Below are 11,474 nucleotides of genomic sequence, written 5' to 3'. Positions count from 1 at the left end.
TCACAAATACTGGTGACTTCATGATGTTAAATCTGCCAATCCATTAGCATGGGCGGTCTTTCCGTCTTCTAGTTCTTCAATGTCTTTCTTCAGTGTTTTGAAGTTTCCATTAGAAAGGTCTTTTATCTTTTGGTTAGATTTGTTCTTCGTTTTTTATTCTTCTTGTTGTTGTTTTTGTAAAGCCTTTGTGAATGGGATTATGTCCTTCTACATCTTCTCAGCATTTTTATTATATATATATATATATATATATATATATATATATATATATATATATATAATAGAGAGAGGCTACTGATTTTTGTGCTGATTTTGTATTCTGCTATTTTGTTAAAGCAGTTATCAGAGTTTTCTGGTAGAATCATCAGGGCATTTTAAGTGCTAGGATCATGTCATCTGAAAACTGGGATAATTTCTTTTTGTCGTTATATTCTTACCTGGCCTTTGTATCAGGAAGGTGCTGACATCATAGAATGGCTTAGGGAATGGCCCTTCTCTTTGTTGCGCACGGAACAGTTTGAGGAGTGTTAGCATTGGGTCTTCTTTAAAGGCCTGGTAGGACACAGTGGTGAATTCAGCAGGTCCTGAGCTAGTCTTTGCTGGTAGATGTTTCAGTACTGGTTTGCTTGTTTTGAATATATTTACTTGATTTAATGTTGGCAGGTCATATGTTTCTAGGAGTTTAACCAGTTCTACTAAAATTTCCTGTTTAGACTGTTAGAATATATGTTTAGAATACAAATATTCAAAATTTTTGCAAGTGATCCTTCAAATATAATGGTAGAATCAGATTCTAATGGTAGAATCTTTCTAATCTCCTTTCTCATCTCTACTTTTAACAGTTTGGGTTCCCTCTCTCAGATTAGCTAAAGGTTGATGCTGCCGGTGTTTCCAAAGAACCAAGTCTTGGGTTGAGTCTATGCAGAAGTAATTACTGGCATTATATCTCTTTTCTTCTGCCCAAGTTCAAAATCCATTATGAGACAAATTCAAAATAACAAGAGATACAGTCCCCACCCTTCAGGAGCTAGATCTTTGCAGGATGAGATTTAGCTCTTTGCCAGCAGAGGACTTTTGAATATTGCATTCTAGAGATAAATTTGCCCAATATAAGAGTTAAAAATTTGTCAGCTTCTGCCAAGGTAGGAGGCTTCTTTGTAAAATGTATATCTCCTCCGCAGAAAAGAAGAACCTAAAGAGATGTTTGTAAGGAAGGGGATGAATTATTTGTACTCACTTTGTAAAACTCACTGATACACGTTACTTATGTGACTTAGATGAATCATCACACATAGACACCCATGTCCACTGCGCTATCATAAGCGACACTACTATTATATATTTTTGCTTGCTAATGGTAAATCCAGAAGTTTCCACAGGCCAGCCAACAAACTGACCTGATTTTTCAAAAAAAAAAAATTGAATATACTAAGTATAAAGTAAAGCATCTACTAGGAAAATATCCAAAGAGAAATATGCCACAATTAGCCTTGATTAGACCTTGATAAGGAATTTTCTAGGAGAGAGACATATGGGAAATTACAGGCAGATTAATCCCCCTGTAGCCAAAATGACAACATGGTTAACTGCCACCAGGTGGAGAGCTGTCTGTTACTATTGGGTTTTTGTATTTGCACTGACTGCCCCAGAATAGACAACAGGGTCATATAATGTGAACCCTGCTATACATTTTTTTTTTTTTGATTTTTCAAGACAGGGTTTCTCCCTAGCTTTTTTGGTTCCTGTCCTGAAACTAGCTCTTCTAGACCAGGCTCGCCTCGAACTCACAGAGATCCGCCTGCCTCTGCCTCCCGAGTGCTGGGATTAAAGGCGTGCACCACCACCGCCCAGCTTCTGTTATACATTTGTGTGAACCTTTGGGGCAATGTTTAGAGAGTGCTTACTACTCATTGTGAATGCCTTGTGTCGGTGCATTTAACTCCTATCGTCTTACAAAGGCCTACACTCTGCTCCCTGACTCTCAGTGTCTCTACCCACCCCGGGGAATATGCTGCCTGGAATATATTCAGATTTTTTTTAAGGTTTTTTTTTTATAATAACTCTCAAGCCTCTTTTAACATAAAGATTAATCTTGGGAGAAGACCAAGAGCTCATCCTAATATCACAGTGTGTGATGTTATCACGCAGCATGACAGTGGGAACTCTGCTCATATCCCTGAAAACACTGATTTTAACTGGTGAGAACACTTGTCTCAAGATGCCAAAACACTTGAAAAAGGGAAGACGCGCTTTTGTTGATTTTGGTCTAGTTTTATTTTATTCCCTTTATTGGATTTTTTTTTTCTGGAAGAGCTTTGCCTGGCTACAATAAATGGAGAAGATGATAGCTGTATCTGCGGGATGCTGTGTTTAGGAAACGAACATGGATGACTTGACAAGCAACAAGGTCTGGGCAGAAATGTGAGCATTTGGAGGACAAAAGACTGTTGGTAGTTCTTAGTGACTACGGATTTTCTCTGAACTTTTTCTACTTCCAAAACCTTAATGGATTTGAAAAAGAAGCCCCGGTTTGTGAAAATAACATAATACTTGTCAAACTTATTTACTGAGTAGAGTGTGCTTAGTACTTGATTTTCATTACCACACATTCAATATTTGCCTCATGTCAATAAAATTAGTACCAATATAACCATCATTTTATAGAGGGGGAACTAAAGAGATGAAGTAACTCACCTCGAGGCCCAGGCTGCCTGCCAGGCTGGGGTTCGTGCTTAGATTCGGGCCAGGACGTGCACAATATTTTTACTTTTGAGAGGATGCAGGCAAATACAGTTGGTATCCAGTCTTGATTTTGTTAATAGAAGTCTTCCTGTGTTCTAGTGGATATGAAGAGTTTAGGCAACAACAGAACAATCTGAAAATTTCTCCTCTTGTCAGAGGCAAAAGCCTTCACAGTTTATAGAATAGATTACAAATGAGATCAGGAAACTCTATGCTTCTACCACGGGGCACATAATGGCTCCTGAGTAGTAACAAATTAGCCTCCATGTTGCTATGTGGGAAATGGCCCAACCATGGGCTCCAAGCTTGTAGGATGTTAGGGTGTTTTATACACCCAGGGTTGGCATCAAACGCTGGTCTCAGTTACAAAGGTCAGGCTTCCAAGAAGCCCTGGCAACAACCAGATTCCTATTAGTGCACTGCTAGGGATGGAGGACGCTGAGGATAGAGCAGACTACACTTGGGGTAAAGTTATACAAAAAATGCACCAAACATTTGGACTCCTACTAGAAAATTCAAGACAAAAATTTCTTAATGGATTTTTATTTGAAAATGGTTCTTTCGCCAGGAAAAGGAAAACTGAGGTGCTGTGGTGTGGGTCCCACAGAACCATTTCAACTGCGCTACGCTGCTGTTTCAGAAGCAAGCAAGAGTTTGAGTCATCATGACGCAGGGTTCGGTCTGTCAGAATCTTTTAGTTCCCTGTATATAAATTGCTCTAAATAGGCCTTATTTGTTTGGAAACCTCCTACTGCTTAATTGGAAACAAACTTCCCTGTGAGGTTGGAGGGAGAGGACTTGGAAATAATTAGGAATATTTTATGGTCACGTCAAGTTCTTGGTTCTTGCTTCATGTTGCATTAGAATAAAAACAAGCCTAGAGCTAAGAGGAACTTACGAAGAATTTTGTTTGATATAACTAGACTCACGATTAGGTAGTCCAAGGGCTAGCGTTGGTGCTGGTTCTTTGGAGCTGTTGTGTATTAACGCCAGTCATCATTGTTGGGGGCAATCGTTGGGACTAGAAGTGTAAAGGTGAACATAGATGCTTGGGTGATGAGAAGCTCACAGTAAATCTGAGACATAAGATAAATACATATCAAAGATAGATCACTACTCAAACCAGAAAACCAGCTGACATATGAATGGCCAGAGAAGCATTTAGTTATTTTATTTGTTCATTGAGAATTCTGTACAGGTATACAATATGTTCTGGTTCCTCTCATCTCCTACCTGCTCTTAACACACTCACATCTACTCCTGTCTACTGTCATCCTTCAGATACAGGTATATATATATATATATATATATATATATATATATATATATATATATATATATATATATATAGTGTGTGTGTGTGTGCCATGATTTGCAATGGTTGTGTTGTGCCCAGAAGATGGCATTCTGCAGCCCTTCTCCCTATCTTTTGGCTATTAACATTCTTCTGGCCCCTCTTTCCGCAGTGCTCTCTGAGCCTTAAGCAGGAGTAGCATGGATGGTCTTGTTTAGGGGTAGGCTCTCAGCTGTCACGTCTTTTCAGCATCTCTGGCAGCCGCAAGTCTGCGGTAACTGCTTACAGACCTCTCTGGCTAAGGCTGAGTAGCTTTTGTCTTTGGGGATCATATTTACAGGTTTAGAAGGCACTTTGGTTTGATGCTGTGGAAACCATGTAAACCTGGTTACTTTTGAAAATCAAGGTTTTCCCGATGAAGCACAGGCATTCTCCCTGAGCGTCACTAAGCACATGAGCTCTCTAAACCAGGTTTCTGAAAGTCTGGAGCCTGTGTTCACACACGATAGCTCTGAAACAAAAGTCACAACCTAAATTTAATATGGACTCCATGATATCCACGTCCCCTTTTCTCTCATGATTTAGGTGAGAAGACTCCTAGAAGCTGGGGAGAATTTTGGTCTTTAAGGATTTTGAGAAGAAGCAGAGAAAATTCTTTTCAACTGTTCAAAACTGTGTTAACAATTCGGAATTGTACTGAGTTGCACACTGGTGACAGCTATGGTTTTCTGGATGTATGTTGTGCTTCCATTAAGAAAAAGAAAAAGAAAGAAAACAAGAAGCATAGCCTTGTGAAATAAGTTAGTAGCGTGGACAGTGTTTAAGGTGGCGCTTTGCAGATAAAGTCCTCCTCTGCTTCCCCACCACCCCCTCTGTTTCTCTTCATAGGCAGACATCACACATCTGTGCAGATGTGGCTATTGCGGGAAGGGACCAGCTGTTTTCCAGTGAGGAACTGAAGCGGCGCTTCCCCTGGTCTCCCAATCAATCCGCGTTCATGACATCTTTCATGAGCTCAGGGAGACCTGGCAAGAGTGAGTTTGAGAAACACAGGCAAAGAAGATATGAACACCTGGAATTTTGAAGAAGGTAGCTTTTCTATCAAAAAGGTCTCCCAGGAGAGAGACTTAGCCTGGAGTCTTGCTTGGGATGTGAGTGGATGATGGGAACACAAAGTCTAAAGAATCTGTATGGACAGAGTTGCAGATTTTAGGGGAAAAAAAGGAACAGAATACCTTTGTAAATTTAAATAAATATACAGATGAATAATAAATTTTTAGTGTAAGCATGCCTCATTAATATATGGGGCAAACAAAGAAACATATTTGTTCCTCCAGCTGAGATTTAAATAGGTATCCTGTATGTACCTGAGAGTGATGGCCAATTAAGAGCCCTGGCTACTCTTCCGGAGGACACAAGTCCATTCCCAGAACACACACGGCTGTTACAACATCTGTACTCCAGTTCCAGGAGATCCAGCACCCTCTTCTTATCTCCACCATCACCAGGCAGGCACACAGTATACACAAAATACCTATACACATAAAATAAAAATAAATACTTTTAAAAGGACAAGATCAGCAGGAATGGAGAAATAAGAACTTCCCCAAATGTGTTTCTCTGTGTAACAACTCTGGTTGTCCTGAAACTCGATTTGTAGACCAGGCTGGCCTTAGACTCACAGAGATCTGCCTGCCTCTGCATCCCGAGTGCTGGGATTCAGTTGTGTGCCACTTCTGCCCCTCGCTAAAATGTGCCCTTCTTAAACCATCACCACTACCTGGATTCTCTACTATCAGAAAGAGAAGACTAAGTTTAAAGCTGCCTGCCTGAATGTGACAGATACTCTCCAAAACACACAGACGGCATCAGTAATGGAGAAACTTTGTGTGTCAATATATTTAAGAAAATTTCTGCTAAATCATTATCCAAACAGTAAAAGGCTTCCATAGTTAAAGATGACAAGGAATAAAGGTGTCATAGGAGTTAGCTGAGGAAAGGCACTGCAGGGAAAGAAATGGCAATAACAAACCCAAAGGAAGAGAGAGGTGTGACTGCAGATACTGCAACATATTTCTAAGAGCCTGGTTCTCGATAAAAATCAAAGGCATGCAAAAGAGACAAGGAAGTTTGGCCTTTGGGGAACAGGGACAGGAGAGGGTGTTCAATATGGACTCTCGGTTAGCAGGCTGATGTTGGAACTCACAGGCAAAGCATTTAGAGCAGCAATTACGTAAAGAACTAAAAGGAAGGGTGAGAAAGACATCTTGCTAAATAGAAAATATCAGGGGAAAGAATTATTACAAATAAATATAGAAATTACAGAGTTTAAAGGCATAAAATGAAATGAAAAGGCCAGGAGAGGGGATTAAAGACAGATTTGAGCTTGCCGAGGATAAATTGGTCAAGTTTAAATTAATGCAATGGTGATGATCCAATCTGAGGAATAACAGTGGAAAAAGATAGCCTCAGAGACTGGTGGAAAGCCATCGGCCTAGTGACAGATGTCTCAGAAGGATAGGTACAAAGAATATTTTTAAATGACCCACATTCCTAAATTTAATAAAATTATTCATATAAAGAATCAGAACAAGCTACAAGTAGGATAAATTTAAAGTGGTCCCTACTTAGTATATCATAACCAAGCTGTTCAAAGAAACAGGGAACAATGTAAACAAGATGGAGAGATGGGGAGAAGGGGAGAGGGGAAGGAAGGGGAGAAGGAGAGAGGGAAAGGAAGGGAAGTGAAGAAAGGGGAGAAAATTGGAGGAGAGTGTAGAGGAAAAAGGCAGGGAGAGGAGTTCCTAGTCCACGTATGATGACTGGAAAAATAATCAGACTTTGGCTATAACTTCTGGAGCCCTAAATTAGCCACCTTTGGCAGTTCCACTGCATTAATTTATGGGCACCCTGTGGGACATGCTGCTGTTTATTCAGCCACCCTTGCGAGATGACAGGAAGGAGTCATGGGAACCTGAAAAGGCTGGAAGCCCCCCCCTCCCCCCCCCCCCCCGTTACCAGAAGTCAACAAGCACTAGAAGACGGATGTAACCTTCGACTTGGGAAGCACATAAACTGGGAGATAAGGAACAGCCTGCACCAGGAGGAATTTACCATCGGAGCAGCCATGGATGAGACCGTTTGAGGTCTCCAGATGGTCTGGAGACTAGGCAGCGGTCAACTCTCATCTGTGGCGAATACTGAGAAAACACAGAAAAGGCCACCAGCATAACATACAGCTCCTCTTCAGGTTTTGTCCTAAAAATACACATTCCACCCAGCAACTACGTTTCAATTAAGACCTGCTCTTTTTACAGGGAAATTTCTTATGCAGTTACTTTCCTTAAGCAGGAATTCTAGGTTCTCATATGCCTCATTTCAAATAATATAGCCAAGTGTTCTTCACAATGTCATCCTCATATTAACTTCCTTTTTTGTTTTTTGTTTTTTCAAGACGGGGTTTCTCTACAGCTTTGGTGCCTGTCCTGGAACTAGTTCCTGTAGACCAGGCTGGCCTTGAACTCACAGAGATTCACTTGCCTCTGCCCCCCCCCCCCTGCCCCAGTGCTGGGATTAAAGGCGTGTGCCACCACCGCCCAACTAACTTGCCTTATCTATTGCCACATAAAACTTTGAACATCTCATCACCAATAATCTCTTAGTCGCTGAGAAATATCACTATTTATTTTCCCCTTCTTTTAAATGGCTTTGGCAACCTTAGAGACAAACATACACCCCATGAATAGCAAATGCAGAGGATTTCTTTTTTTTTTTTTTCTTTTTTGGTTTTTCGAGACAGGGTTTCTCTGTGGGTTTGGAGCCTGTCCTGGAACTAGCTCTTGTAGACCAGGCTGGTCTCGAACTCACAGAGATCGCCTGCCTCTGCCTCCCAAGTGCTGGGATTAAAGGCGTGCGCCACCACCGCCCGGCTCAAGGATTTCTTAGAGTAGAATATGCTGTGCCCCGACCTTTCTTCCTACCCTTTCTTAAGCAAAGGGTGTGGGTCTGTGCATGTCTGCATGTGGGTCCCGTGGTCACAACAGTAACAGCAAAGGGAAGGGAAAGATGCTGGCACTCTGATGACGAGGTTTTGAAGACCTGCTCCATATAAGGCATCCTCCCCACTGCTTGGTCTTAGAAGGCTGGACTGCTTTGGTCACTGTTAACTGGTTCAGCAAGTCAGCATTTCTGAACATTCAGTAGCAGTGGAGGAGGTTTACGATGGAAACCATTGTCGGGAAGGAGACACACGCTGTACGGTCCACTCCACTGTGCCTTGTACAATCACTAAAGATGTGGAAATTACACAGATCAGTGAGGATGAATGGTGAACCAAGTAAGACTCCTGGGAAGATAATAGTTCTTCTTTGTTTCTCTGGAGGAATAAAAGTAATATGAAATAAGACAAATGTAAATATTAAAAACTCATGGACTTTTAGAACCCTTGAAAGCAAACTGGGACCATATCTCTGAGGTGTAGCACTAATTCTAACTGTTCTTAGCAATGAAAACCCAGAGACAGATATTAGAAGGTAAAAGCTGAAGGATCAGAGAAACAGAGCAGCCAACCACTAGAGGTTCTTACCTCTACCAATGTTCAAGCCAAAAGGGCGAGATCCTGTCTCTGTGAAACCTCAGACTGCATACTCAGACTGAATCCTCAGAGCATTTCTGAGCTCCTGTCTCTCCCACCTTATATTCCTCTCTCTGCCCAGCCATATCACTCCTGTCTCCACCTCCTTAGTGCTGGGATTAAAGGCGTGGGATCTCAAGATCACCATTGTGTGAGCTCTGTTTCTTTTTTAGACAGATTCAATCTCGTCTAGCCCAGGGTGGCCTTGAACTCACAAAGATCCATCTGCCTCTGTCTCCTGAGTGCTAAGATTAAAGGTGTGTGCCACCACTGCCTGGCCTCTATTGCTAACCAGTGGCTCAGTTCTGCACTCTGATCTTCAGGCAAGCTTTTTTTGTTAGATTACAAACAAAATATCACTATACTAAGGGGATGGAAAACCTGAGAATTTTAAAAAGCTGTCCAGTCCATGACAACGTGGCTAAGAAAAAATCCATCTGCCGCCCCAACAAGTGCTGATAGATCCTGAAGGTAGCCAAGGATATGGGAGAAAAAAAAGTAAATGTATATAATTAAAAATAAATCAAAGTCTACACCACATGAGAAAATAGGGCTCAATTCTTCACTACCTTCAAGGGTGCAAAAAAGACCAAAATGAGATGTTTATATTAAAATTAGTTTAAGATTTGTGAAATTCCCAGGGCAAAGTCAATATAGTTCTTGAGGAATATTTCTCTAATCCAGATGGCATAGGATTCATGATCTCCGCCACCACACTCCCCAGTCTCAACCACTAATTTTATTGTGTTGGTTTGTTTTCCTGTTGTGATAAAACATGCAGACAAAAACGACTTAAGGGGACGAAAAGATTTATTTGACTCAGAATTTCATCTGTCATTGCAAAGAAATCTATGTGGCAGAAGCTTGAAGCCCCTGGTCACATCCTGCGTTCACAGTTGCGTATATGCCCGTGTCCAGCTTCCTTTCTCTACTCTTATATATTCCAGGATATCCTGCCAGACAGTGGTGCCACCTCCAGTGGGCATGTCCCACCCATCAATACAGTCCTCTGTAGACATGCCCACAAGCCAACCTCCTCTAAACAGTTCTTCAGTGAGCCTCCCTCCTAAGTGACTCCAGTCAGTGTCAAGCTGAAAATGAAAACAACTGCATTTCTAAAAGCATTCCACATCGCCTGAGGAAGCACCGACCTTGAAGGAGATGACAGGCGTAAGATGCAAGAGAAACAGTATTTCCATGATGTGGAGAAAATATAACAATCTATGCAACCAAAATAGAAGTATGCTTAACATAATTAAAGACTGTAGCCGCGTGTAAGAAAATAGGCGGAAAACAAATAGGGCTTTTGGAGTAAAATTCTGCTTAAATTCCATGAATTAGTGAACTGGAGGATAGATTGAGACAAAGAGATGGGTGAAATAGAGGTAGGGCTGCCAGAACCGCAGAGGTAAGCACTGCCTCTGGGTCTAAATGAGAGGGAAATGACATGAAGCAAGTAGAAATGGGGGGAAATTACTTATAGTTTTGACCAAGACGCAGTTTGCTGGTCAGGAACACTTTGTTTGCTTTTTATTTTTCCTCTTCTCACATTTCAGCTATTTCTGGTTCTACATTAAAATTGCACTCTTTATTCGTTTCCTTCTGACGTTGAAAACTTACACAAAACCAAAATTAGTTACTAAAGTAAGATTTGGAACATTTGTGACATCCTTTTCTCCATCATAGACAATTCTTTTTCATTTATTTAATTTATGTATTTTACATTCTATCCGCAGTTTTCCCTCCCTTCTTCTCCTCCCATTACCACCCCCCATCTTCTCTCTGTGTCCCCCATCCACTCCTTCTCTGTTTCTGTTCAGAAAAGGACAGGTATCCCATGGGTATCAACAAAGCATGGCACATCAAGCTGGAGTAAGACTAAGTACCTCACCTCCCCACCCCCGTATTAAGGCTGGGCAAGGCAATCCAGCATGAGCAATAGACTCCCAAAAGCCAGCCAAAGAATTAGGACAGCCCCTGCTCTCATGGTTAGGAGACCCACAAGAGGACCAAGCTACACAGCTGTCACATATAAGCAGAGGGCCTGGGTCAGTCCCATGCCTGCTCCCTAGCTGTCTGGTCAGTCTCTGTGAGCCCCTATGAGCCCAGGTTAGCTGATTCTGTGGGTTTTCTTGTGATGTCCTTGGCCCCTCTGGCTCGTACAATGCTTCCCCCTTCTCTTCAGTTGGATTCCCCAGGCTGGGCCTAATGTTTGGCCGTGTGTCTCTGTACACAGGTAATTCTGTATCTTTGTTTATTCCCTGGCACTCAGCTTACTGCCATCTTGGGTCTCTCTGCCCTTCCTCAGATCTGAGTCCTCTACCATCTCTCTTCTATATAGCCCATTGAGAATGTTACAATTTCCCTAACTTGGTTTGCAAAGGGAATGTTTTTTAGTTTTTTGGTTTCGTTTTGGTTTTCACTTTTCTGCAAGGTCAAGATGACTTCCACAGAGCTCTTTCAGAAACAAGACATCTCACCTGCTACAAATTCTGTCGCTACTCCCAAGGATGAAACCTGAAATTTCTGCTACAATGATTTTCCCCCTTAACGATCAAGTTCTTTGTGTAATAGGGATCACCAGCTTTTCGTCATCTTGACTCTCAATGTCCTGGGGCTGGGTACTGTGTTTGGATTAGTCCCCCCACCATCAAGCACTAAACTTAGACCCCAGTTCAATGGTGGTAGGGAGTGGAATCTAAAGATAGGTGGTTAGACCCTGGATGTGAATGAAATAATCGTCATTGAATAACAGTGAATGAATGAAATTGTCACTACGGTAGATTCATCATCCTTAAAGAGGAT

Source organism: Chionomys nivalis, chromosome 8 (assembly GCF_950005125.1).
Source record: "Chionomys nivalis chromosome 8, mChiNiv1.1, whole genome shotgun sequence".
In the NCBI taxonomy this organism is placed as follows: domain Eukaryota; kingdom Metazoa; phylum Chordata; class Mammalia; order Rodentia; family Cricetidae; genus Chionomys; species Chionomys nivalis.
The sequence above is the reverse complement of the archived record's forward strand: the minus strand, read 5'-3'. Positions refer to the sequence as shown.